The 27901-nt window shown below is 38.0% G+C and overlaps 1 protein-coding gene across 2 annotated transcripts in view; it reads right to left on the minus strand.

Moving 5' to 3' along the window:
- R3hcc1l (R3H domain and coiled-coil containing 1 like) overlaps positions 1-27420 on the minus strand; it is a 69842-nt gene extending 42422 nt beyond the window's left edge. For both annotated transcript variants that reach the window (XM_042689128.1, XM_042689129.1), the window contains exon 1: positions 27343-27420. The gene's annotated coding sequence lies outside the window, so the exon portion shown is untranslated. The remainder of the gene's footprint in view (positions 1-27342) is intronic.
- Between the last annotated feature and the right edge of the window lie 481 nt (positions 27421-27901).

The raw sequence follows: 27901 nt of genomic DNA on the forward strand, positions 1-27901 counted from the left end.
TACTTTCTTTTCTGCTTAAAGATTGTAAAGCAACTATCATAGTACTTGTAATGGGAGGCACGAAATATCTCTCAAATTTTTAGAAGTTATTCAAGGGAAGCTCATATATACTTATCTGTCCTATGTAAAAACATGTTAGTTACTCTTCCCACTATGAAGATTTATTTTTCATCATCTTTGGCACAAATCTAAACTGTTATGCCAGGTCCCATGTCCCAATAAATATGCATCCACAAGCAATTATAGAGATAGATAGCTTACGGGGAGGGGGGCACTCCTTGGTCAGGTCCCCATGCTGGCCTGTGGTTAGGGGAAAAGAAGAGTGGGGGGAGGGGTGTGGCCCTGTGATTAATCACTGCCCACTCTGCTTAGGGGTATTTATCACAGCCCACTGTCAGGTAAATCACTGGAAAAACACCTCTTCAGTAATTAATGTGAAGTGACGGATGGACAGCCCCTGGGCCCATTAATCAGGAACATCAGCAGCCTACTGAGATTATGAATGTCAGGATGCATAAACTGCTGGTGGATCAATAGGCCCAGGAATTCATCCAAAGCCCTCATTTCCGAGGCATCTCCGGTACATTAGGCTCTCTCAACCCCTCCCTCAATCTGAAATGAAAATCAAGGCCTCTGAACAAAGAACATGAGCTGAGGTCAAAGGTGATCACTATAAGAAAACAGTCAAGGAAGCTGACCAGGAAAGACAACAAGATAAGAACATGAGCATGAAGTGCTATACTATCACACTCTTTCTTGGAAGGTTGGGTGTACTGGAAAAGCAGGGGAACCAGAAGATATATTTAACATTCACATATTTAGACTGATTATTTTAGGGATTACCCAGTTTCTTTCTTCTAATTTTGCAGCATTTTTCTCTCCATATTTTTTTTCCTTTCACAGTAGAATCACCAACATTCACAAATAAGAATGAAAATTCAATTCTATGTAAGAATCTAGGTAAACTTTTTAACTTAAGAAGAAATTGTATAAAATGAAGTCATTAAACTACCTCTGAATTTATTTTTAGCCTTTATCATCATGATGGACAAGGAATTGCCAGCAGAAATGCTTATAGTGTTAAACAAAAACATTCTCCATCAAAGTGTCTGTTCAATCTAGAGCTGAAAGAGAATTACTGTTTACTAATCAGCCAAATTTTGCATGAGAAGGAAGGCTACCTTAGGTATTTATACTCAATACATTCTAGACCAGGAGTGTCAGAGAAAAAGACTGCCCTTGCTACCATACCCCCACCAAATCCCAGTACTGTGTTCTGTGGTCAGACATAGGCCAGTGCAACAATTGTTGGTTAAAAAGTGTCTCAGAGTTACAGCTGCCTGTTCCGCTAAATCTCATTTCATCGGCCTGATGGATGGATGGACAGATGGCTGCTTGGTGAAAGCAGCATTATCAGCCAGCTTCTATGGAGCCTCTAAATGATGGATAGCCCTCTTTCTACTTTCTCCAAACCACCATCGATCCAAGCCATATTTCAGCGGTCAGAAGCCCAGTAATATTAAGACACACAATCAGGTTAAGTTACTTGCAGTGTAAACCTCTAGAGCAGAAATCTTAACACCTCAGCTTTGCTGTCATGAACCAGGCTAAAAATGTTATAGTTTCATTCTTTCTAGCTGCTAACACAATGAATTCCAACAGCTCAAAGCCCAAAGGGAACAGCTGGGCTCTATTCCTAGCTAGCTTGCCTGCCAATTTGTTTTTACTAGCCAGTTCATTTCTGGAAAATGAACTCTGCAGTAGTGCTGAGTAGATCTGTGAATATGTGTATCCAGTGTACTATGAAGCTATTAGAACCATAAAACCACCTAGAGTTTCTCAGTATACAATCACTAGCCTCAAATGTGTGGGGTCTTACAACTACTAAGACGACCTACCAACACCAATGATGGTGATCAAAACCAGAACAGATTAAAATTCTGTCTTAAATGTTTTGTTTATCTACTGTTTGATTAAGTTCTAATATCATGCATATGTATCAGACTGTAATCCCATGTCTACCTTCACAAGTACATTTCTGTGTCCATTTCTGTCACCTTCTAAACACTATCTCAGCTTGTGTATTTTAATTTCCACACCTTTCTTTGTACCTTTGTGTTATTCTCAGCTCTCAAACAACTTAGATTCATATCAATGGACAATAAAACAAATTATTTCCACTAGTATGACTAAAACAGAAAACTGATTCTAGCTTTGTGATATGGAATTCTAGAACTCACATGCTCTATTTTTTTATGCTTACTTAACCTCAAATGACCTCCTCTAAATGCTAGCAATTGTACTATTAATATAGCTACAATTGTACTACTCCTCTAAATGTTATCAGGATAACCTCGCTCCTAGTCTTGGCAAACTGTTGACTGAAATGATGCTACCTTAAGCCTCCGCTCAGAAAATTTGTATCTGTGAGGAAAATGTCTAAGGGTGTGGCAACTTTCTTTTTGCTGTATGGTAGTCTAATACTTCAATATCAATGCCTTAACAATATCTATGGTTTAGTTGGTAAGTGATCTAGATTTTAGTTTGAGTTTCTACTCATACAGCTAGCTGTCTTAGATAAGTTTCCCAACTAGTTTTTTATTTAAATCTTTAGTATGAGGAGGTTATACAACATGATTTAAGGGTCCTTTTTAGCTTATCAAGGTACATGTGGAAGTAGAATGTTAATCAGCACATGCAGTAGTAAAACATCCTGGCCACCACAGGGTGAAGTCTAGTTAGTCATCTTGTCCTCCATTTTGACCAGACTGACATTTTTGGACATGAAGAGGATAAACTGCTATGTTTAAAAGTACTCCTATAAAATAATATTCTATGATTGAAAGTACTCCTTTATTATAAGCATACTTATGAATGAGAGGCACTGACCACAAAAACATTCAAGAATTTTTATAGAATCTGCTGAGTGCAACAGGACTGAAGTTAGAGGCCGGCCTGGGCAGAAAAATTTGAGAGATCCTATCTCCAAAATAACTAGAAAAAAAGAGATCCAGGGGCATGGCTCAAGTAGTAGGATGCCAGTCTAACAAGCACAAAGCCCTAAGTTCAAACTCCGATATTACTCTCTACCAAAGAAAAAATTTTACATAACTTTTGGGTTTTTTAAATCATTTAAAAAATTATCTTTAAATAGTTGTACAACAGAATCCTACAGTTCTATTACTGGAAGGAATCACATGTCAGAACTTAATATAACCAATTTTTTTTTCAAATAAAGATATTGAGATTCCAAAGTTTTAAGTGTGGAGTTACATTAAATACTAAATATCAAAACAAGCCTGGTACATAGTTTACAATACTGTGCTCATTCTAGTCAATTTCTCAGGCTTTCTATTTTTATACTAGGGATTTCATGACAGGGGCTAAGTGTTGTATAAGTGTGTGCCCGTATGTTTGGATGGGCAGAGTGTGGTCACAAAGAAATCTGATTGCCTATCGTGCTTCTCATCATTGTGGCACACAGTTCATCTGAGAGCCATTTACTAGCTAAAGGAACAAAATCAGAGAAAGCCTAACAACTAGAAACCTCTGTTTCTCTCCTTTACTCCAATTCTATACAGAAGGTTGAAAAGTAATAAAGTAGAAATAAAATGAACATAAAAATCAGAGTCAGAAGCCCTAAGACAGTATAAATAGATGAGCTAAGGCAGCAATGTCCAAAAATGTCACATTCTGGTCAAAATGGAGGACAAGATGACTAACTGGACTTCACCCTCTGGTGGCCAGGATGTTTCACTACTGCATGTCCTGATTAACATTCTACCTCCACATGTACCTTGATACCTTACAGCTAAAAAGGACCCTTAAATCATGTTGTATAACCTCCTTATATTAAAAATTAAAAAAAAAAACTAGTTAGGAAACTTACATATGATTTACAGCTGTATGAGTAGAAACTCAAACTAAAATCTAGACCACCTACCAATTAAACTAATTTTATCACCATTATTGCTGTATCACCCAGTTTTCTACCCAGTACATACTCAGGATATATGCTGAGCAAAGTTTAATGAGGAAGTTAATTGTGCTGCAAAAATAACCACATAATGCACATCAAATCCAAATATATTATCCACACTAATGCTCAATTGCGTTAATGTAAATGATTAGGATGACTTTTCTACTTCATTTCCACAAAAATGTGCCTCATACACTGGACAAGACACTACAACTACTCTTACTATGAGGGAAAAAAGCATTTTTTTCTAAGAGTCCCCCCAAAAGGGCTTTAACTCAGAAATAAATAGCTATGTTAAATGAGTAATAAGGAATGAAAATTCTTTCAATTTTTACTTCTATATAATCCATAATTTCATAGATGCTGTTTTATTTGAATTAATAAAATACACTTCATAAAAATTAGTTTTTATACTTATTTGGACAGCTATCTTAAACCAGTATGAAGATCTTTAACGTATTTATTAAAGTCTCTTAATGGAGTTTCAAGAAAGAACGATTACTCCATGCCTAAGAGAAGAATGACCTTTTTTCCAAACTCTCGTGGCTGTAAACAATGTCAATTACATTCTCTAAGTTTAGGTTCTACAAACAAAGTTGTGATAAAGTAATACCAATAATAGTAGTAGAAGAAAAAGAACAAGATCAGCTACTGTTTGAGTATTAACAATGTCAAAAGGACTATGTTAAATACTGTATATACACTAACTCATTTGATTCAACTACAACATGAGGTAGCTTTAGCTTTACAGATGGGCAATCTAGAGCTTAAATAACTTGTAACCAGCTTCTGAGTATTGGTTAATTAGTCTCTGCACTTGACTATAATACTAGCCTGCCAGATACTCAGCAGGATGGTCTGTCTCACAATAATGTATTAAGTTCATAAATATTCCCAATCTTCTTAGACTATGTGTAAATAAATACAACGCAACCAAACAGTTCAAAGACTGATGCTTCAATAATTAAGAAAAACAAGCAGAGTAACAATGGAAGAACTTTAATGCTTTTATGGCATATCTATTTCCACTAACCTTCTAGACTTAAAAGTGCTGACAATTATAATTCACTATTGTCTCTGAAATTTCCTCATTCACCTTGACTCACTCTCCAAGCCATATGGTAAAGAACCTCACCAGGTGTCAGGAGAAGAACTCTTCCTCTTCTATTTCCCATAAGAATAATTTCTATACTTCTCTTCAACTCCCCAAGCATTTGGAAGTATCCAGAGGTACATGAAATATGGGACTAATAACCAGTAACACAGATTAACACAGATCTCAGGCTGAAGAGAGCTTCAAAGCACAGCATAAAATATGCTCAATCTGAGCAGAGGAAACTAAACTGAGTATGACAGTACATTCCTTTAATCCCAGCACTGGGAAGGAGAGTTGTGAGTTCAGGGCCCTGACTCAAAAAATAAAACTATGGGCTGGGAAGGTGGCTCAGTGGTAGAGCGCTTGCCTTGCATGCATGAGGCCCTGGGTTCGATTCCTCAGCACCACATAAGCAAAAAGAAAAAAAAAGCCGGAAGTGGTGCTGTGGCTCAAGTGGTAGGGCGCTACTGAAGAGCTGAGGGACAGCGCCCAGGCCCAGAATTCAGATCCCACGACCGGACCCAAAAATAAATTAATTAATTTAATTAAATTAAAACCTAAAACAAGAAACATATACAGCAAATACCAACTGCAGATAGCATATTCAGATTCAATCTTGCACAGAACATGTTAACAATATTTTAACTAGTTTTCCACAGACATAAAAAGTCTTTGCCCCTCTACATGTAGTTGTACAAAGAATACAGCTTGTACAATGAGAAGAAACAATTCATGGAAAATTTGGGTATCTGGATACAGGATACATATTCCATTATTATCTTGAGAGCCCCAAAAGACATAAAGATACTATGGCATGAAAACTTTTTTTCTCACAATTCAACACAATTAATGTCTTACCGGGCATCGTCACCTACTGATTTCATATTTAATAGGCTGGGACATAGGCCCCAGCTGAGTCTCTTTCACAATCCACTGACATGGGAACTCCATGGTTCACCAACTTAACCATTTCAAGTTCAATCTTAGCATTGATTACAGACTCCTTTGAAAACACCCAGGTAAGCCTTAATATAACTGAACAGCAGCAATATAATATCTAATAGAAAAGTAACACAAAAAATACATTTCCTACTCTATAAATGCCTAGCAGGAGGGAGCAAGCAGAGAAGGGGGAAATAAAAAACCCTAACTGGGAGTTAGTCTGTGTTTAACATTGGTTTCTCTTGTTTGAGTTAAACTGACTTCTAATAAGTGACAAAGAAAGAGCACAAACAGAGGTTCTATCTCAATCCTGACATGTATTACAATTTGATATCTTTTTCCTCTTTAGGATGAACAGACTTAAAAACTAAACCACTAAGTAAATTTTTTAAGTCAAGGACACTATTTTAATCTGTGCTTAGTGTCTACATATAGTATCTCATTTGATCCCAACTACAACTAAGTAAGAGCTACTACTATTATCTCAACTTCCTGGATCAGAAATCTGAACCTTAAGTCACTTAAGATCACCATGTTCCTAAATGTTGATTCAGATGTCAAAGTCCTTGCATTTAACTACTACATAGAATACATACCTTTTAAAAGTGTGATAAAGCACAGCAAAAATAATTAAATTTAATAAGCATCAAAGTACAGTAGCAACAAAAATGAGTAACTGTAAAGGAGGCAGAGTCTACATACATAGCAATACAGTCAGAGCTCTATTTTCTAGCTCTTCTTTCCATACTTCCTCTATCATACTCTATCATACATGCTATACCAGCACATACAAAAGCCAATTGTGCCTGATAAGACACCAGAAGAAGCAAGTTTCACTTTAAGCAGGCAAAGAAAATATTAGGTGGATAATAAAAGCTTTTCTTCTATGATGCTTGAAAGTTTACTAATTAAGAGTTTCAAGTATAACAATTACTTTAGACTACATCTTCAGAGCAATGTTATTTTAAGGATCAGAAAGCTAGTACAGAGGGCTACAGATTGCTTTCAAAGAATAATCTACTAAGCAAACATTGCCCAGATACTTAAAGGGCATTCTAATCTATTATTCTTATGATTCAGAAAGAAAGATAAATGTTAAAGAGAGATAAAAGCTAATAATAGGTAATGGTATTTTCTCACCATCAAACAAATATTTATTAAGTTTACACACTGTACTGACATCTAGGCTAGGGTAGAGGAGATTAAAATCTAGGATTGTAAGTAACAATGTCATTTGAAACAGATAAATAAAAATGCAACCTCTCCACTTAAGGTGTCTCTACCTTAAGATGTAAGGAGGAAAAAATAAAGAGGTTGTCCAAAGTGATCAAATATAGGTGCCACATAAAGGGAAAAGGAGTAAATGATAGAAACTCAAGGTAAAGAGGTGTATCACACAGGGCCTGGAATGGTTGAGGAATATTTCATGAAATGGGTGGTAGTGGACGGAGATAGGTATTCAGAAGCTGACACTGAATTTTAGGGGAAACATTCCAAACAGAAAGAAGATTTTGTCAGAAAGATTGTATTCAGCCTGAAAGATCTTCAACACTAAGGAGTAGGCATTAGTACCCTATGCAGGAGAAAATCAAGCCTAGACTCCACAGATAATGTGAGAATAGTAGTAGTCTTTCTAGGCTTGCACTTTCCCTTGGATCATTGCATCTGTCTTTCCATTTGCCCCTGGCATCTGTTTTAAATATATTTATCTCACACTATAGAGAAAATAGGACAGCAAGAAACTTTAAGAATGGGGCTGGGAAGGTGGCTCAGTGGTAGAGCGCTTGCCTTGCATGCTCAAGGCCCTGGGTTCGATTCCTCAGCACCAAATAAGAAAAAAGCCGGAAGTGGCGCTGTGGCTCAAGTGGTAGAGCGCTAGCCTTGAGCTGAAGAGCTGAGGGACAGCGCCCAGGTCCAGAGTTCAGGCCCTACGACCGGACCCCCCGCCCCCCCCAAAAAAAAAGAAACTTTAAGAATGGTATCTATCTATATCTCTCCCTCTCCCCTCTCCATCTCCATCTTAATCCAATGGTAGTTGTGCCAACTAGCAACATATTTAATCTAAAAGCACAAATGAATCAAGAGAATGAATGGGTTCCGAAACAATGGGTCTGAAATCTAATCTTAGAATTAGACATTATACTTAGTAAAACAATCAAATGCACTTACAGGTTGAGTCCCTTATATGAAAAGCTTTGGGCCAAAACTGTTTCAGGTTTCAGGGCTTAGAATATTTATGTAGACTTTATGAACTGAGCATCCCTAATCCAAAAATCTGAAATTCATTCCTTGGTATCTGACAGAGACTGTATGGTAAGCCATGTATTTCTGAAACAATACTAGCCAACAATGTGTGTGTTAGTAAATCCAATCAAAATAAGCAATCAATAAGTCACAGAGACATATTTGCCTGAATAAAGGTCCATACACTATGGATCTAGAAATGGTAACTGGTCTTATTATTACCATCTCCATTACCTTAACTCTTACAGTTTCATTTCCTGGTATAAAGTTCCATTTAATCCAGCCACATAGTTTTGATAAGAAAGTGAAACAACTACACATTAAAAGACTGAGTTTCCACGAACCAAACAAGTTTTAGGTTTTTGTTTTATATTTTTATTAACAGAGCCTAACAACTAGAATATCTTCCATTCAAACTACCTATTAAACCTGAGTTCCTCTGCTCACTTCCTCCCACCTCATCTCATCTTTAACTGACTTATAGCCATTTTATTCTGCTGTCCACCTTCCCAAACTGCTGCTCAACAATTCACAGGCTGTCACAGATTGTCAGTACTGCATTTGGAGACTTAAGAAGTACTCTTATGGGACAGTTACAGTGTGTTAGTACAGCATTTTCCCAGACACAATGTCAGTTTTTATAGCCAGTTGCAAATTAGCTTCTTCTTTAAAAAAAATAATACTCTTAATAAGACAGGTACAAGGAGATTTTAAATAACCAAGATTAAAACTTACTTTGGTTTCTCTGAGACATAAGCTGTTTCAGTCATATACAAAAAAAAAAAAAAACTCAGCAATCTACTTTAAGCCACACACATCTGGAAATTTATCTAAAGAGATTTCTGATACTAAAAAAAAACAAAAAGTCTACCAAACAAATGGAACAAAGGAGAATCTTAATTTTTCCCTTTTTTTGTGCTTATAGCTCCTCAACTTTGTATACTACTTGAGAACACTGTTTAAACTCAAGTTTCAACATTAATATTTATTTCTCACTATATCTAACTGTAAAACAATTTAAAAGAAAATTCTGAACCTGGACTTATAACACAATCTGTATCATTAGCCTTTGGGAAGCTGAGGTTGGAAGATCAAGAATTCAATGACAGCCTAAGCATACTGTTTCAAAAAAACAAACAAGCTGGGTACTAGTGGCTCACACCTATAATCCTAACTATTCAGAAGGCTAAGATCTGATGATGGAGGTTCAAAATCAGTGCAGGCAGGAAAATCTTATCTCTAGCTCTTATCTCTAGTTAACAGACACACACAAACACACAAACACATATTACATATATATACACACACAGCGAGACAAAAGGCTGGAAATGGAGGTATAGCTTTAGTGGTAAAACACTATCCTTGAGCAAAAAAGTTCAGGAATAGCACTCAGGATCTGAGGTCAAGCCCCAGGACAGGCACAGACATGCGTGCAATCCCCCCCACACCTCCTCTTACCCCAAAAAAAGGAAGGGAAGGAGGGAGGAAAAGAGTGATGTTGCTATAGTTGCTATCTAAGTTTTGTCATATGATTGAGCAGCACATGAGTACCAATGCTGTGACCAAAGCTCTTATTCACACTAAAGCCTTTACACTACTACACATGAAAGACTGAAAAGATCTTAAGAAGATACAGATAAGAACATCTCACGAAACAGTAGTTCATATGAATTTACCAAGTCTTCTCTGGAGAAACACACATTAACTGAAAAGAAGTATCTACAGGGTAATACTAAGCATTAAAATTAGTTATCTAATTTTAAAGTATTTTAATAACATTATTCATCCTGCTTTATTATACTTTACTAAGGATTTAAAATAGACATGTATTCTTCCTAAATAAATTCAACCCCTACAATAACACTACATCTTTGCAGTTCTCATTATCAATTGTAAGAAACCTAGAGCTTGATAAGAAGGCTAATTCTCAGTTGCAGCAGAAAGACTAAACAAAAAAAAAAAGCTAGTAATCCAACTCTTAAAAACTCTACCACAAACAAATACAAACACAAAGAAAGATACAAAACAAAGAAAGACACTGAACAGAAGCAAGAAAAATCTATTAAAGGCTCTAAGTGTTTCTAAAAATTTATACTTTAAAACTTACTAGTTACAAAATAAGCATTCAAGTAATACATATAAAGCAAACAAAAAAATAACTCCATAAAATATTCCTAAGTGTAGGCAACTTACTACGTTTTTTTGAATAATAAAACTCTACAATATGCAGACAGACTGTCTGATGGCAAATTATACAAAAATTTCCTTCTGATAGCAGCCTCACCTGGAAATAATAGTAACAAGAATTATTTTTAGGCTGGGAAGGTGGCTCAGTGGTAGAGTGCTTGCTTGTATCCATGAGTTCCTGGGTTCAATTCCTCAGCACCACATAAGCAGAAAAAGCCAGAAGTGAAGTTGTGGCTCAAGTGGTAGAGCTAGTCTTGAGCTGAAGAGCTGAGGGACAGCACCCAGGCCCAGAGTTCAGGTCCCATGACCAAAAAAAAAGAAAAAAAATTACTTTTATAAAAAAAAAGGACAGTATTTCTTTGACATCTATTTGACTTTTCATCATATTTTGTAAATGTTGAGATTTTGATATTCTAGGATTGAATCGATAAATAATAAATATGAATAATGGGACCAGGTTTCTCATTATTGGATGGAGCTATTAACATGGAATAAAGGAAAACAGAATAAACCTGTAGTATTAGATTGGAATCAGAATGTGCACACACATGCAGGCACAAAAAAGCGTACGTGCACACACACACCTCACATATATCTTTTTCACAGATGTCTACTGAAAAGGCCTTTTAAACAACACTACCAAGTAACAACTAAGACAAAGAATGCTTGTAAAGCCATTTCTCTATTAAAAGGAGAATGATATGAGAGGACATTGATCAAGATGCATGTAGTCACAAACTGATAGATCAAACTGAAACCCCTCTATACAATTACTTGAAGGTAAATTTTAAAAAACTAAATTAATTTTTTTTTTAAAAAAGGAGCACTCCTTGAAAAAGTTACTCATTCTAGGGTTGGGGCCTGAAGAAGTGCTCAAAGAATGACAAGTATATGTCAAAATGAGGCAGAAATCAGCTTCAAGGGGTTCCTAATGGCCAAAGCAGAAACAAAATCAGAATAAAGTACTACTGTAATTAAATATAGAGGGAATGAGAGAATTAGAAACTCATCAGAAATCACACTTCAGTCAGAAGTCACCAAAGGATAAATTAGTGCATGATAATTCAGGGAATAACAAAATATTAACAAGATCTCACAAGCTATTTTCAAACTACTAGTAATTCATAAATAGCAAAGAGAATGCAATGCCACTGAGCCATACACCTAAAAATTAATGCATAAAAATACATTTTGCTGAGTTCATTTTATCACACAAAATAATTACAAAAGGGAAAACAGTTAACTTTACAGTGAAAAGCCCTCATGAAGTGATCCAAGATTACATACATCAATATTTTAATATTTTCTTTCAGTATTCTATGCTTCCTCATGTATCTTCAGAAGCACACTAATTCTGTGGTACTCCTGCAAGAAATGGATAACCTAAATCCAATCATCAGACACCCAAACTGAAGGCATCCTACAAAATAAGTAGCCTGTACTCTTCAAAATTATCAGTATCATAAAAAAAAAATCTGAACAAAACTGAGGAACTACTTTAGATTAAGAGATAATGACAATTGAACGCATTCCATGATTGGAAAATTTTTCTTCAAAATCTGAACAAGCTGTAGATCATATTAAATCAATGCTAATTTCCTGCTTTTGACAACTGGTTACATAAGTGAATGTCCTTGTTTTAAGAAAATAAACAGGGGCTGGGAAGGTGGCTCAGTGGTAGAGTGCTTGCCTTGCAAGCCTGAGGCCCTGGGTTCAATTCCTCAGCACCATATAAGCAAAAAGAAAAAAGCCAGAAGTGGCGCTGTGGCTCAAGTGGTAGAGCACTAGCCTTGAGCTGAAGAGCTGAGGGACAGCGCCCAGGCCCAGAGTTCAGCCCCCACAACCGGACCCCCCCCCAAAAAAAAGAAAAGAAAAGAAACAATGAAGTTATTTAGAAAAAAGGGGCAATAAGGTCTACATCTTCATCTCTCAAGAAATTTAGTCATGAACCACATGATGACATCACCAGACTGCATATCCAACAGTGATCTCAAAAACTTCTAAGAGCTGAAACTTCTATCACCTAATAACACCAAAGCCAGAGTAACATTAAAACCTGTGTTAGCCACATGTTTATGGTAATGCTAGTGTAAAGAAATCTACTGAAAGCTGGGCGCTGGTGGCTCACGCCTGTAATCCTAGCTACTCAGTAGGTTGAGATCTGAGGATCGCGGTTCAAAGCCAGCCCAGGCAGGAAAGTCTGTGAAACTCTTATCTCCAATAAACCACCAGAAAACCGAAAGTGGTGCTGTAGCTCAAGTGGTAGAGCACTAGCCTTGAGCTGAAGAGCTGAGGGACAGTGCTCAGTCCCAGAGTTCAAGCCCCATGACCAATCAAAAAAAAGAAAGAAAGAAAGAAATCTACTGAGCTTCAAGTTGTATAGTGTTATAGCACACACAATTATATATAGAACATAGTAGTTGATAACAGTTATAAATGATAATGCTCTAGTTTGTGTACTTATTATACTTTTATCATTATTTTAGATTGTAGTACTTACGAAAAATTCTGTATAACAGCATGCTATGCTACAAATGTCTCGATTGCATCAAGAGGCCACATGGAATTACTGACCTACACCACCTAGATTTGTTAAGCATGATATGTACACAATAACAAAATAACCTAAGGATACATTTCTCAAAACATAGTCCCATCATTAAATACTACATGACTGTATATGTGTTAGATGATGCAATGAAAAGACAAAAAGGAAACAGTAAAACGTTAATATGTGAGATCTCTGAGTCAATTCTTTCCACCATTCTTAGAACTTTTCTGCCAGCTGAAACAACAGCAGTAAAAAAATGTCAGCACACAGTACCTGACACATGACCAACACTCAAATTCCTGATAGCTGTTAGCTGTTGTTAATGAGACCATAATCTCAAGATACTGTGCACAATGAAGTTCTCTTGACTCAAGAGGTACATTCTTTTACAGCAGGAGAAATGGAAGGAACAAAAATGTATGTAGTATGCTCCATTTAAATACACAAATACAGAAAACACAAAAAATACACACTAAACTGTTGCTATCACACTAGTGATAGTCTCTGGATGGTAAAATTAAAGTGATTCTTACTTTCATCCTCATACAGCAATGTTTTCTTCTAACAAAGATGACATTTGTGTCTTTTCCAAAAATTATTTTTAGAAATTGTTTAAGTTACATTTGAGTACTGTTGTTACTTTCATCTTCTTGAAATTATAATGATCATGTAAATATTAACATACATAAGAATGTCCTACCCTGGGTTCAGTTCCTGCCATCATAAACAAACAAACAAAAAACATACTTTCTTCTCAAATCATCTCACTCTTGTGCATTAAGTGAGAGGCATGTACATACACAGTAATTTTGCTTCTTCCCAAAAATCTTACTAACAGAAAATTTCTTTTAAGACATAAACTCATAAAGATGGAAAGCAGGAAAGAAGAGCAATAAAACTTTCAAAGTTGAAACATATAAAGCTTTACATAAGATTAGTAATCTATTTTGTTCAAAGAGATTGTGTGTGATCAGATACTCTAGAGAATAAGTTATGATCTTGTCATTCTTTGATAACAGGATAATAACGTAGACAAAGATAAGAGGAATGGAAAACAGGATAGCCAACACAACACAGAAGTGAAATAGACTGGTAATTGGGGATTCTTGGATAATAATGCCATACCAAAAGCAAAGACAACCAATCCACACTGGGTTTATGTGACAAACAGGCACATTCAAGGCAATCATACACCTGCTTTCAGCCACAGCAACCATCTACTCAGGCTCAACTATTAGAGAGCAAATGAAAAGAAGATACAAAAGTCTAACAGTACTAAGAATCAAACCTAAAAGGAGAAGAAAGTCTAAGGACTGCAACAAAGGGGAATCATCTCAGAGAAGAGCTGTGCAGTGGGCCTAGAGATTAGACTTAGCAAGAATAAGGAAAGTCTTTAGAAGTTTTTGGAGGGAGGAGAGGTAGAAAGGGAGGGAGAGAAGAGCTGAAAGATTACTCTAATTAACCTTGTAGAAAACCACACTAAGGGGGTATTTAAGATACTATCAGGGAATAAAATTTTTCCTGACATAATACTAACAATATGATTTAACCAAATATTATAACTGAATCGGGAAGGGAAAGCAACAATGAAGATGGTTATTTAAAAAGAGCAAAACTTTCTCTACCATAATGAAAACTCCATATTATGAATAAATCGGTTAATGAAGATACATAATATGAAGATACATAATATCAAAAGAAAAAGGGTGTTGTTGGGAGTTTAGCTCAGTAGAAATGTGTTTGCCTAGCAAGTGCAAGGCCCTGAGTCCAGTCTTAAGTATGTCAAAAACAAAACAAAACAAAAAACTAAAAAGAAACAAGGACTTGAAAATTGTTAGAGACTATAGAGTAGAGATGAAGAGAAAAAACTACTCATTACATTTAATGAATCCTTTTTTCTTAACTCTTTGACTTTTAAAATTTGTCTATTGGTAACATATAAAGAATAATTTACAAACAAACAGCCAGCCAGGCACTAGTGGCTCATACCTGTAATCCTAGCTACTTGGGAGTGAAGATCAAGAAAATCATGGTTCAAAGTCAGATGAGGCTGACCTTCATGAGACCTCATCTCAATCAATAGCTGGGCATAGTGGTTGTATCTGTCATCCCAGCTATGCAGGAAGCTGAGATCAGAAGGATCATAGTTCTAGGCCAACCCAGGCAAAAGTATGTGAGCCCAATGCCTGTGGCTCATGCCTGCAATCCTAGTTACTTAGATGGCTAAGACCTAGAGGATCACAGTTCAAGGTTAGCCCAGGCATTAAAATCCATTAAATACCATGTCCAATTAATTAGTAAAATATAGACCTGGAGCATGGTTCAAATGGAAGAGCACTACCATAAACAAGATAGTCAAACAAGAAGAGTTCAAAGCCCAGTGCCTCAAAAGAGAGTAAAAGGAAAACAAAAAACAAAATGCAACACATCTTTATTTCAAAATGTATAGAGTCTATAATCCTAGCTACTCAGGAGGCTGAGATCTGAGGATCGCAGTTCAAAGTCAGCCCAGGCAGGAAGTCAGTGAGACTCTTATCTCCAATAAACCAACTAGAAAACCGGAAGTGGCACTGTGGCTTAAGTGGAAGAGCGCCCAAGCCCAGAGTTCAAGCCCCACAACCGACAAAATATAAAATAAAAATAAAAATGTATAAACAGCCAAGTGCCAGAGGCTCAGCCTGTAATCCTAGCTACTGAGGAGGCTGAGATCTGAGGATCACAGTTTGAAGCCAGCCCTGGAAGAAAAGTCCCTGAGACTCTTATTTCCAATTAACCATCAAAAAATTGGAAGTGGTGCTGTGACTCAAAGTGGTAAAGTGCTAGCCTTGAGCAAAAAATCTCAGGGACAGTGCTCAAATTCAAGCCTCACGACGTAAAATAAATAAATAAATAATAGCACAAATAAACTGGGTACCAGTGGTTCATGCCTATAATTCTAGCTACTCAGGAGACAGATCTGTGGATGGCAGTTCAAAGCCAGCCAATCAGGAAAGTGTGTGAGATTCATCTCCAATTAAGCACCAATAAAGCCATAAGTGGAGCTCTGGCTTAAGTGGAAGAGGAGTAGCTATGAGCAAAAAACTTCAGAGACAGCATCTAGGCCTGGAGTTCAAGGCCCAGGACTGGCAACAACACCAACAAAAAGGTACAAGTAAAGTATTTACAATTGAGCCAGACACTGGTGGCTCAACCTATAATCCTAGCTACTCTGAAGGTTGAGATCTAAGGACTGTGGTTCAAAGCTAGCCGCCCAGGCAGGAAAATCTGTGAGATTCTTATCTCCAATGAACTACTCTAAAAAAGCCGGAAATGGTGCTGTGGCTCAAGTGGTAGAGTGCTAGCCTTGAGCAAAAGAAGCTCAGGGATAGTGTCCCAAGCCCTGAGTTCAAGTCCCAGGACTGACAAAAATATATTTTTTTCAATTAAAAAAACAAAAAAAATCTTTTTTCTAGAAGATTTTTATATTTCTAACACAGAAAGAGCATAAGCACACAAAATGTGAAATATTTTTATAAATTAAAAGCAAATAATTATCAGGAATGGGAAGACAAAATTCAGTAATTGTTATACTGGGAAGATTCTAGGTCTGACCTTACTTACAAATTCATTAATGATCAGGAGACTGTGCAAATAGGGCATTTAATTAAATTTGTTCATTTATCTATTTTGGGAAGTACAATTAACAGCACCATGAGAGAAAAGTAATATAAAAAGACAGAGATGGATTAAAAAATTGGCCAAAACCCAATCAAACTGGTAAGCTGGGTGTCGGCAAAACATTACAGGCTTAAAACCATAAAAGGTATATCAGAGGTTTGTCATCAATTTCTGCACACTGCTATCATATGAGGTAGCGGTAGTCAACTTAATGTTAAGTGAGAATATATATGTGTGTATCTATGTACGTGTACCTATATGTATATGTGTACCTATATGTATATGTGTACATGTACACACACACAATTCAGACAGGATTATGTTCTAAAAAACAATATACTGATTTAGAGGTCCTTATCCAAATTGGTTGGGGGCAAGAAGTGTTTCTGATTTTAGAGAATTTGGAGTTTCAGGGTATTTCAGGTTTTGAATGTTCATATAATTTCGTAACTATACTAATTCTACTAAAGAATACCAATAATGAATTAAACTGTCATTTGAAAAATACTGGCTTTTATCCTTTTATTCCTCTAGCTACACTGTTCTTAACTTATTCCAAGGCAGTGATGATTTGAAATAATAGCAGCAAGCTGTGGCTGTATTAATAAGTTTCATCAATAGAATATGAGCAAATCTAGTATATAAAACCTCCTAGAAGTATCCTGTAAAGAAGAAACGTGAAATCTCTTTCTTTCTGCTAGTTGGAGTATAAATGAGATGGCTGGGACTCTTAACAGACTTTGAAAAAGAACTGCATCCATGCACAGAGGACCAACAACATGTTACTACTGCAAGCCAATCAGTCCTAAACTAATGTCTGGAATTCTTCACCTTAACAGAAATACTACTTCTATCATGTTTAAGTCAAGTTTTCTTGACTGCGACCAAATCTAATCCTAATTAATATAACCTCTAGCCAGGAACTGATGACTATAATCCTAGCTACTCAAGAGGCTGCAATCTGATGATCAGGATTCAAAGCCAGCCCAGATAGGAAAGTCTGTGAGTTTCGCATCTCCAATTAAAAAGAAAAAAAAAGAAAAAAGAAAAAAGCTGTGGCTCAAGTAGTAGACTCCCAGTACCCCCTCCTTAATCTTTCCTGCTCTTCCCCAAGATGTTCTAGGACACTGTAAAGAAACATCTTTATGTCTGATGTTTTCAGATCCAGTTTTATCTCCAGCAAGATATGATTGCACTAACATGAGACATAATTATAAGATCATAATTGATTTTTAAAACAGACAAAATAGACAAAGTGATTGTAGTAGTAGTTATGGTAAAAAAAATAACTAGTACTTATTGAACTCTTAATATTTGCCAGACATTTTTCTAAATATGAGCTAATCCTTACACCAATCTCACAAAGTTAGTATTACAACTCCTATTTTACAAATGAAAAAAAAAGACTAATACAAATTGAATAACTTACTCAAGATAACTAAGGGAAATCATTCAAACCTAGGTTTCCAAGCCCATCCTCTTAACCAGTGCACATTAACTAGCATGATGTTCCTAAGGTGCCAATATAGCCTAACACTTCATAAATATCTTCAACAACCACAACACATTTAAATCTGCATGATCATAAATCTAATGCCTTTGCAGATTAATTTGTAGAAATTATCAATTATTAGAGACAACTATATAAATAAGATGGGTGACCAAACAAGAGAGCATTCTTTTTAGGGTCAAGGGATATAACCATCAAGTGACGACATTGATTTTTTTCATAAGGCTCTATTGGTTCTAAAAGTATTTCCAAAAGACAAAATATTTATTAAAAGAAATATTTAGAACATTTGTTTGCTAAAATAAACTTGTGACCTCAAAAATAGACTTTAAAGGGAATATTAAAATAATTTTTTAAGTATCAGACTTCCCATATCACATCAATTATACCCCTAAAATTTAACATATCAGAGAGTGAACTCATCATCTCTCTCCTAGATCTGAGACCCTTTTCCAGACACAATGCACTTGATATGTCTAGCTCAAACTCTTCAAGATTTTTGAACCCGATGTCTTAATATTTTTTTCCTCCACAAAACACAGCCCATGTCTTATTTCTATACTACCCCACATTACTATTGAAATGCTCTATAGCCACTTGGTACTTGGAGTTCTCACATACAAAAATGGCAAGACAACCTTTATCAAACATGGCAGTCATTATATGACTTTCAATGGAAGTCCTGTTATTTATTAGATCACATCCAATATATTAAGCAATTTGGATGAAGTTCTGGGATAGAACACTACTCTAGCAAGTATAAATTCTCAATACCACCACAAATTAAAAAAACAAAACAAAAATTAATCTTTCTGTAGAAAAAGTATGAGTTATTAACATGACTCTACAAAGAACAAAGACTATAAATAGCCTTATATCAGATGACTTTGCTACCAACTGAGTTTACCATAAACTAAAAACTTCATTTTCATAAGTTTGAACTTAGGAACTATGAATAAGAAATTATGATTTAAATGACAATCTAAGAGGTAAGATTGTAGATTGATTCTGTTTCTTCCTTAGTTCTCCATATTTTCTACAGTAAGTATATATCATATCATTTACAAAATCAAAGCTCCTGTTTTAAAATGGAGTGCGGCAAAGCCCAAGCACAGAACTGACCATCACAGTAAGTTAAAGAGATAAGAGCAGGGTATGTACCTCAGTGGTTCAGCAGTTCCCTACAATGCACAAGGACATGTGCATTAGTAATCTCCATTACCAAAAAGAGACACGAAAAGAACAGACTAAAACAACAAGAGTGAATGAGTCTTCCTCAGAGCTTAAAAGTCAAAAAAATTATTTTTAAAACCTTGAATGTTGTTATAACTTAAGTGTAAGATTTAAAACTAAGTTAAAAATACCACTAACAATAGGGCAAACCTTTACACATTTACTCAATGACATTTTTGTGCACTGGTACTAGTACTGGGATTCAAGGCCTAATTTTTTTTTTTCTTTTTGCTGGTCCTGGAGCTTGAACTCAGGGCCTGTCCTTGAGCCTCTCTGTGCTCAAGGCTACTTGAGCCACAGTGCCACTTCTGTTTATGCAGTACTGAGGAATCCAACCCAGTTTTTCATTCATGTTAAGCAAGCACTGAACTACTAAGCCACATTCCCAGCCCAGGTCTTCATACTCTTCTGCTTATGTGGTGCTGAGGAATCGAACCCAGGGCCTCATGCACGCGAGGCAAGCACTCTACCACTGAGCTACCTTCCCAGCCCCAGGTCCTCATACTCTTGCTTGGCTTTTTTACTCAAGGCTAGCATTCTACCACTTGAACCACACCCCCATCTCCTGCTTTTTGATGGTTGTTGGAAATAAGTATCCTGAGTAGCTAGGATTACAGGCATGAGCACTAGCAACCCAGACCTTTTTTTTTAAGTATTAGGATTAGCGAGCTTGCTCAGCTGGTGCACTACTACTTGAGCCCTGCCTCCAGCCCAGCTTTTTGCTGGCTATTTTGGAGATGGACTCTAGCAGACTTTTCCACCCAGGCTAGGATCAAACCAGATCCTCTCTAGATCTCAGCCTCCTGAGTAGCTAGGATTTCAGCCACAAACCAGGCTCAAAAGTGATACTATTTTCTTAACTCATTTTTAATCTATTACAGCTTTCACCTATCTTCCATCCCACCTGTGGGACGTGGGTTCATGGAACCACACTCTCCTTGATTATGCCAAGCTCTGTCACAAGTCATTGACTTTCAAAGCTAGTTCACAAAAGGCAATGCAGCCTCCATTGGTTTTCTTGGGAGTGTTCACTTTGAAAACAGTCACTAACCACCAAGCAGTGAAACAGCTCAAATTAGCCTACGTATGTGGAAAGATAGGTCATCTGAGGGACAGACAACTTCAACCATGAGACTTGTAAGTAAAGAAGCCTTCAGGTTCTAGTTCCCAGCCATCAAGTCACAACCATCTTTCAACTCTTCCAAGCTAAGGCTCTGGCTAGGCTCTGGAACACAATCTCTACACTGCCCTGTATAAAGTCCTATAGAATCCATAGACATAACAAAATGTTCGTATTACATTAGTAATTTTTGGAACACCTTGCTATACAACAAAAGACAAAGCATCTTTTCCGAGTTCAGTAGCTTCCTATTAATCATACATATATTCCATAAAATCAACTTTAAAGATGGTCCAATTTACCAATGTGCAATTAGGCAGACCTATTTAAGTAAGACAAGTTCTGCTCAGAGGACTTCATAATTCATCTAAAAAATATTCTAACTACCTACATATACACTATACTTTGGTAGAAGCTTAAGACAAAAAGATAATTAACAAATATAGCCTATAGCTTACTAATGAGTCAGAAAAAGAAATGTATAAAAAGCTTATAAAAGTGTCAGATTGAGTACAAAAAAATCCTGCCACAAATGGTTAATTTACAGTGTAATTTTGGATTTATGAACAGCTTCTTTACTTCCTTAGGAAAGCCAAACTTTAGTAAATGCTTAGAATAAAAAGACTGGGGGGGTGGGGGGGTGGGGGACTGGGAAGGTGGCTCAGTGGTAGAGCGCTTGCCTTGCATGCCTGAGGCCCTGGGTTGGATTCCTCAGCACCACATAAGCAAAAAGAAAAAAGCCGGAAGTGGCGCTGTGGCTCAAGTGGTAGAGTGCTAGCCTTGAGCTGAAGAGCTGAGGGACAGCGCCCAGGCCCAGAGTTCAGGCCCCACGACCGGACCCAAAAAAAAAAAAAACAACAAAACAAAAAAAACAAACAACAAAAAAAAAGAATAAAAAGATTGGGAGAAGCCCGGCATCATGGCTCACGCCTGTTTTTGCTACTCAGGAGGCTGAGATCTGAGGGCTGCAGTTTGAAGCCAGCCCAAGGGCTGGAAACTCTGTGAGACTCTTATCTCCAATAAACCCTTAGGAAAGCAGAAGTAGCTGCAGTGGCTCAAGCAATAGAGCACCGCCTTGAGCAGAAGAGCACAGTGACAGCACCCAAGCCCAGAGTACAAGCCCCACAACCAACAAAAAGAGATAGATAGATAGATAGATAGATAGATAGATAGATAGATAGATAGATAGATAGATAGAAATAAAAAGAAAAACTGCTTGCAAGGGCTACTCAGGAAAGGCCGAGATCTAAGGATCACAATTCAGAGCCAGCCTGGGCAAGAAAGTCCACGAAACTCTTATCTCTATAATTAAATTCCAAAATGCTGCACTTGGAGCTATGGCTTAAGTGGTAGAGCGCTAGCCTTGAGCAAAAAAGCTAAGCAACAGTGTCCAGGCCCTGTAAGTTCAAGCCCCAGGACCAACCAATCCCACCAAAAATAAGAAGGAAAAGAATAAATAATTTTTTAGAAGCATGTTTAAACTACACTATGAAGAGTCAAGTAAATAACAAGATTGAAACTGCCTTGGTAGATGCATGAAGACTATGCAAAATAAATACTTAAGTAGAAATGCTAGTTAAAAACTGCAGAAGTGTGTCACTTCATTACTATGTGATTTTCTTTCCTTTCCTAGCAAACTATAAATATTTACAAGTTGTCCTCTAATAACAGACAGAAGCTAACTCAATTCACTTCTTCTCTCTTGATCGCATTTCCAGTTGTTAATTCACACATTTGCTTTTTGTCTCCCTCCCCTGAACTGTCAATCTGTTATGTCTCTCATTTCTCAAGATGACCTTCTAATGCTGTCCTTCCCTCTGTATCTCTGATTACCTGACTTTCTAACTGCCTGTGTAACTATCCACCTCAGTGGTTATAAAACTTCTCTGTCTCTGACAGGCTCTCAATCTCTGCCCATTGTGTCTATATGACTGTACTGTTCAGATTCTGCCTTACTCTTCTCTATATCCATCCCATATTCAAGACATCCTTCTTGGCATCCTTTAACTTTTAAGCAGGTATTATTATTATCCCTATTTTGCAGGAAAATAGAAACCAGACTATTGGCATAAATTGAAAGAATTTATACTTAAGTGCTTCCCTTCTTTCTTTAGTAAGTTTTTGACTTTCCACAGTAAACAATTTTAAAACAACCCAACTATAAGCCAATATTCACACATTCTTTTCTAAGCAGTAAATCCAATATTAAAGAATGCTATATACCTTTTGCCCACATTTTAAACTCTTCATCACGTTCAGTGGTCAGGAACTGTCAGCCATTAGCCTATTCCATAAATTCATATCACCATGTTATCAGGTTAACCTGTGTTACTATACTACACATGAGAACTTGAGGTTTTTAACAATGCTTCTGTTTTTATTCCTATGCCCAAATCAGCCATTTTTAGAAGAAGGAAAAGAGAGATAGTGAGAAAGACAACAAGAGAGGTGGGAAGGAAGGAAATGGAAGGAGGAAAGGAAAGTGGGGGCGGGAAAACAAATATTAATAAAACTAAAGAAAATCTGAAGAATGGAAAATTACACGGAAGGCTAGTATGGAACAATGAAGAAGTGCATACCACAGACTTGTAAGTTGGAGAAAACACTCTTCAAAGATAAGCTTTCTGTTATAGAGCAACACTCCACAAGGTTTCTTCTATCTAAATGTTAGACAACTAGAATTTCTCTGTAAGTCAATACATCCTCCTACTGGGCTCATTAATACAGAACTCTAAATATTTTCCCACTAGCAAAGAATGTCTTTTCTTATGGGATACATAGAAATTTCAACCCAAAAACAGTTTACTTATTACTTTTCTTATTGGTGAGAAGTCATTAACAAATATAATTCAACAACTAAAATAACGTCTAGATTATAATTCAGGTTGGTGGTTGTCAAAGGTCATCATGTATGTTAACAATTTTATACATACCATAAGGACTAGTCTTCTAAATATTTAAGACTCTATACAGGGGCTGGGAAGGTGGCTTAGTGGTAGTATGCTTGCTTAGCATGCATGAAGCCCTGGGTTCATATCCTCAGTACCACATACAAGGAAAAAGCTGGAAGTGGTTTTGCTCAAGTGGTAGAGTGCTAGCCTTGAGCAAAAGAAGCTCAGGGACAGAGCCCAGGCCCAGAGTTCAAACCCCAGGACTGGCAAGGAAAAAAAAAAGATTCTATACAGTTCCTCATGCGTTCATTCATTTTACTTATGTCTAATGAACTGCATATATACCAGATAAAAATACACTTTTTTTCATTTATTTCTGGTGGAATATTTGTATTAAGCTCATGAAGCTAATGGAGACAAGGTCACAGATTCAAACTCCATGTTTGCCACTTAGCTTTGTAATGTTTCAGGTTTCATGGTCACAATCAACAATTCTGAATCCTGGCTAACAAAGACATACTCATCACATGAAGGATTAGGAGAATGACTACAGGTGTAAAACCAAATCTATTACTATTAGAAAAACACAATAATAAAAATTAGAAATAAGCATAACTAGTATATGCTTAGTTCAAATAATCTTTCATCATTTCAGCCATGCAGAGCTAATAACATTGTCCCTGCTTTACAGATGATGATAGTGCATAGATAATGACTATATGAACCAATGTCACACCCAGCAGTCTGGATATAGACCTTTGTCTCACTCCAAAGCTTAGGTTATTCTCACTATACAAAGAAGCCTCTCCTGAGCATGCTTCCGTGACACAAGATAATAAATGTTCTTATTCAGAACTATTCAGCACCATCACTAAGCACCCAGTATGCAGCCTTAGCTGCTACATTTGAGAATGAAGTCTACCTTCCAAATTCCTTTTAATTAAGAGTCAACAAGCAAAGGAAATAGCACATAATGGCATACAAAATAGTTTTCAATGAAAATGACTACTGCCAGAATTTGGTGGTAGTAGGGTGTGAATTCAGATCCTCAAGTTTGCTAGGCAGGTGCTCTACCACTGAGTCACACTTCCAGTCCTGTTTTTCACTAGTTATTTTTAGAAAGGGTCTCTTGGCACCTGGACTACAATTCTCTTATCTTAGGCTTCCTATAGTTTCTAGTTGTTTGAATGACAAGGACCTACCACTATGCCCAGCTTCCCTCTGTTGAGATGGAGTCCTGTGGATTTTTCTGCCCAGACTGTTCTCAAACTATGATCCTCCCAATCTCAGCCCCTCATGTAGCTTAGAATGACAGGGGCACCACTGCACACAGCTATGGGTTGAGAAAGGATCTCTCAAAATTTACTGCCCAGGCTGGCCTCAAATTGAGATCCTCCTATCTTTAGCCTTACAATTAGCTAGGATGGCAAGCATGTCATAACTTTGTATACCAAGGTCTCTTTCAAAAAATAGCTATTAGACTAACTCATAACTAATGGTAACAATGAAACCAGAGAAGCATAGTCAGGGGATACAAAGGAAACATTTCCTCATTATCAGAGTGAGCAAATATCTGATTACTGAAGTAGCACTTGAAGGAAGTAAACAAACAAAACTGTACTTGAAAGTTTTAATAAGTGGCCAAGTTGGCCTTCAACTTGAGATTTTGAGTTCCAAAACAACTCTAATAACAAAAAGAAAAAAGAAAAAAAATCTAAGTAGAAGTTCTCAAAATGCAGGTAATTTCTTTTTGCAAACAACTACATTTCTGACACAAATTATAGGAGCCAATATCTATTACTAGGATTGCATGTCAGAGCAGCACAAGAGAATTTTTTAAAGCCTGCCGATTAAAGTTAACTATTCTCATTTTACAAATAAATTTCCTGACAAATGTCTAGTCATCATGTTTTCATCATCATCACAGTCAAAAACAGCAACACAATAATTTACTTTCACCTGCCATTACTATGCCTTTTATTATTTTTATCTCACTTCACCCTAACAACATTGTTAGGTGGTAAATGCTACTAAATCCACTTTAGAAATTAGTAAATAGACTCAAGGAAGTAGATTTGTCCAAAGCTAAAAACTAATAGTAAGCCTCAACACCAGAATTCGAACTCTAGTTCATACACCAAATATTAGCGGCATTTTTACTGCCATTCTGTATTTTCTGAGCCAAACACTTTCCAATCAATGACTTCAGGGAAAAACACAAAATAAACAACAACAAAAAAAAAACAGCTGAAGACAGTTGGGAATGTGGCTTAGTGGTAGAGTGCATGCCTCGCATGCATGAAGCCCAGGGTTTGATTCTTAAGTACCACATAAACAGAAAAAGCCAGAAGTGGCATTGTGGCTCAAGTGGTAGAATGTTAGCCTTGAGCAAACCAAGCTCAGGGACAGCGCCCAGCCCCCGAGTTCAAGCCCCAAGACTGGCAAAAAGTAAAATAAAGATACCTCCTAACTGTATCATAAGACTCTGTAACAACTGATTACAATTTCCTTTCTCTACAAAGGAAAGAAAAAAAAAAATAAGCAACCTGCTTAGGATTTGTGCTCAACCTATAGAAAATAGGCTGGAATATTGGCTCATTATACTCTGAATTCTGTGAACTCAAATATAACCAAGATAAGTGAAAATAATCCTAGTATTTCTGCCAGCATGAGCACAGGTTAGTGAGTGGGACTGTGTAAGAAGCAGAGTATGTTTAGTTTAGTGCATGAGTACTATGTGTAAGGAAGAAAAAGACATATGAACTGCTGGAGGCTGGTTATCAATCAATTCAGCAACGTAGCTGGGGGCCAAAGCGCCTCCTCAGATGCTTGGACCTGTGTAGTGCTGAAAAGGTTCTAACAGAGCATAAGGGGTAGATGGAAGGCTGTGTTGGAGAATAGGGAAGAATCCGAATGGTGAGCCTTAAAATCCAGAAGTTTAAACTGGTCGACAGGAGGTAAGGCACTCCTCCTCCCTTGGGTCACCTCTTCACTAAGAAACCTGGCATATATCGACAGCATTGGTTCCCAAGGGCCGTTTATTAACTCATTCGATCTTATAAACTCATTTGACTTTTTATAATGAATGTGTAGTTTTAAAATTCAACCGACCAGGACTAGAGACAGGAGGAACATTAATTAAGGTTACAGTTGTACTCCAAAGCTTTTGCATGCATGTATCACTTCTGCTGACTCCTACAACCCTGGAAGGGAGAAGAGCAAACAGACCCATTTTTTTCAGATAGGGACATCAAGGCAGCAGCAAGCGGGACTACAAGAAGATCCTAGGTCTAGAAAGCGTCAGGCCTCCTCCCAAGACTGAATCAGACACCACATCCTAGGCTCTGTACTCCGGGAAGAAAACTTTGATACCGGGACTCGGGAGTGTTCCCGGGGCCGACCCAGAAGAGCAGGAAGTGCAACTCCTCCCCGCAGACTCCAGTCCGTAGCCCCGAGCTCCGGGACAGCCCGGCCGACGAGTTCGCCAAACTGACGGCCCAGGAAACCGCCAGCGGGTCCGGGGTGCGGGGTCCGGAGCGGGGGGGGGGGGCTCTGCGGCCCTCGTCCAGGGAGCCCTCCGGGGTCGCTCCACACCCTGCCCTCGCTACCTGTTGAACCGAGGAAAGGGACGAGCCCTGCGGCAGGGAACGCTAGCGGCGACGCCGAGTCAGGACAGCAGGGGTCCGGAGGTCCCCGAGGCCGCCGGGCCTGCGGGGGTCCTGGGGTCGAAGGGCAGTAGGTCACCAGTAACCTCCGCCCCAGGCGGAGGCCGACCCTACGCGTCACGTGAGGGGAAAAATTTACCGGTAACAAACACAACAGGAGAAGAGATTTTTGTCACACGCCACGAAGAGAAAAGTAGGGACAATGAGCCCCCGGTCGGGGTGTGAAGGGACAGAGAAATGTGGAGGGGGGGCGGGGGTCGTGGTTACCGGGACGCCGTGACTCTCTGCTTCCGCCGCCTCACCGCAGCTCCCGCTCTTCCGCTCGCCGCTGGGGCGCGCACCAGGCCTCAGCCACGCCCCTTCCGTAGGGCCTTCTGGATACTGTAGTCCGCGCGGGATGCGGCGGCGCCTCCACGTTACGTCACGTTGAGGCGGGGCCTGTAAGTGGCGGGGCGGGAAAATGTCGAGCCTCCAGCCCCCTTCCGCCCTCCTCGGCGGTCCTGCTAATGTCTCCTCGCGTCCGTCTCGGTTATCCGTCTCCTCTCTGTTCACAGCCACGTCCTCCGAAAAGTAGTCGACACTCAGTCTCCGCCTCCTCCACTCTGCACCCCCGCTTCTGTTCGCCCCGCAGCACACGTCCTTGTCGCCCGTCTGTGTCCCTGCAGCCAGGCCCACTGGAGGTGTTTTCGAGCTCGTCAACTTCAGCGTTAGTCACGAGACGCTGTGAGACGTTATCGTTTATTTTCTATGACACCTACCCGGGTTTGCCCTCCGCCTTTCCAGGCAGTGCACTCGGTCCTCTCAAGCATTGCTGTGGACGCTGGAG

The sequence above is a fragment of the Dipodomys spectabilis genome, unplaced genomic scaffold (genome assembly GCF_019054845.1).
Source record: "Dipodomys spectabilis isolate Male_0828 unplaced genomic scaffold, ASM1905484v1 ptg000125l, whole genome shotgun sequence".
In the NCBI taxonomy this organism is placed as follows: domain Eukaryota; kingdom Metazoa; phylum Chordata; class Mammalia; order Rodentia; family Heteromyidae; genus Dipodomys; species Dipodomys spectabilis.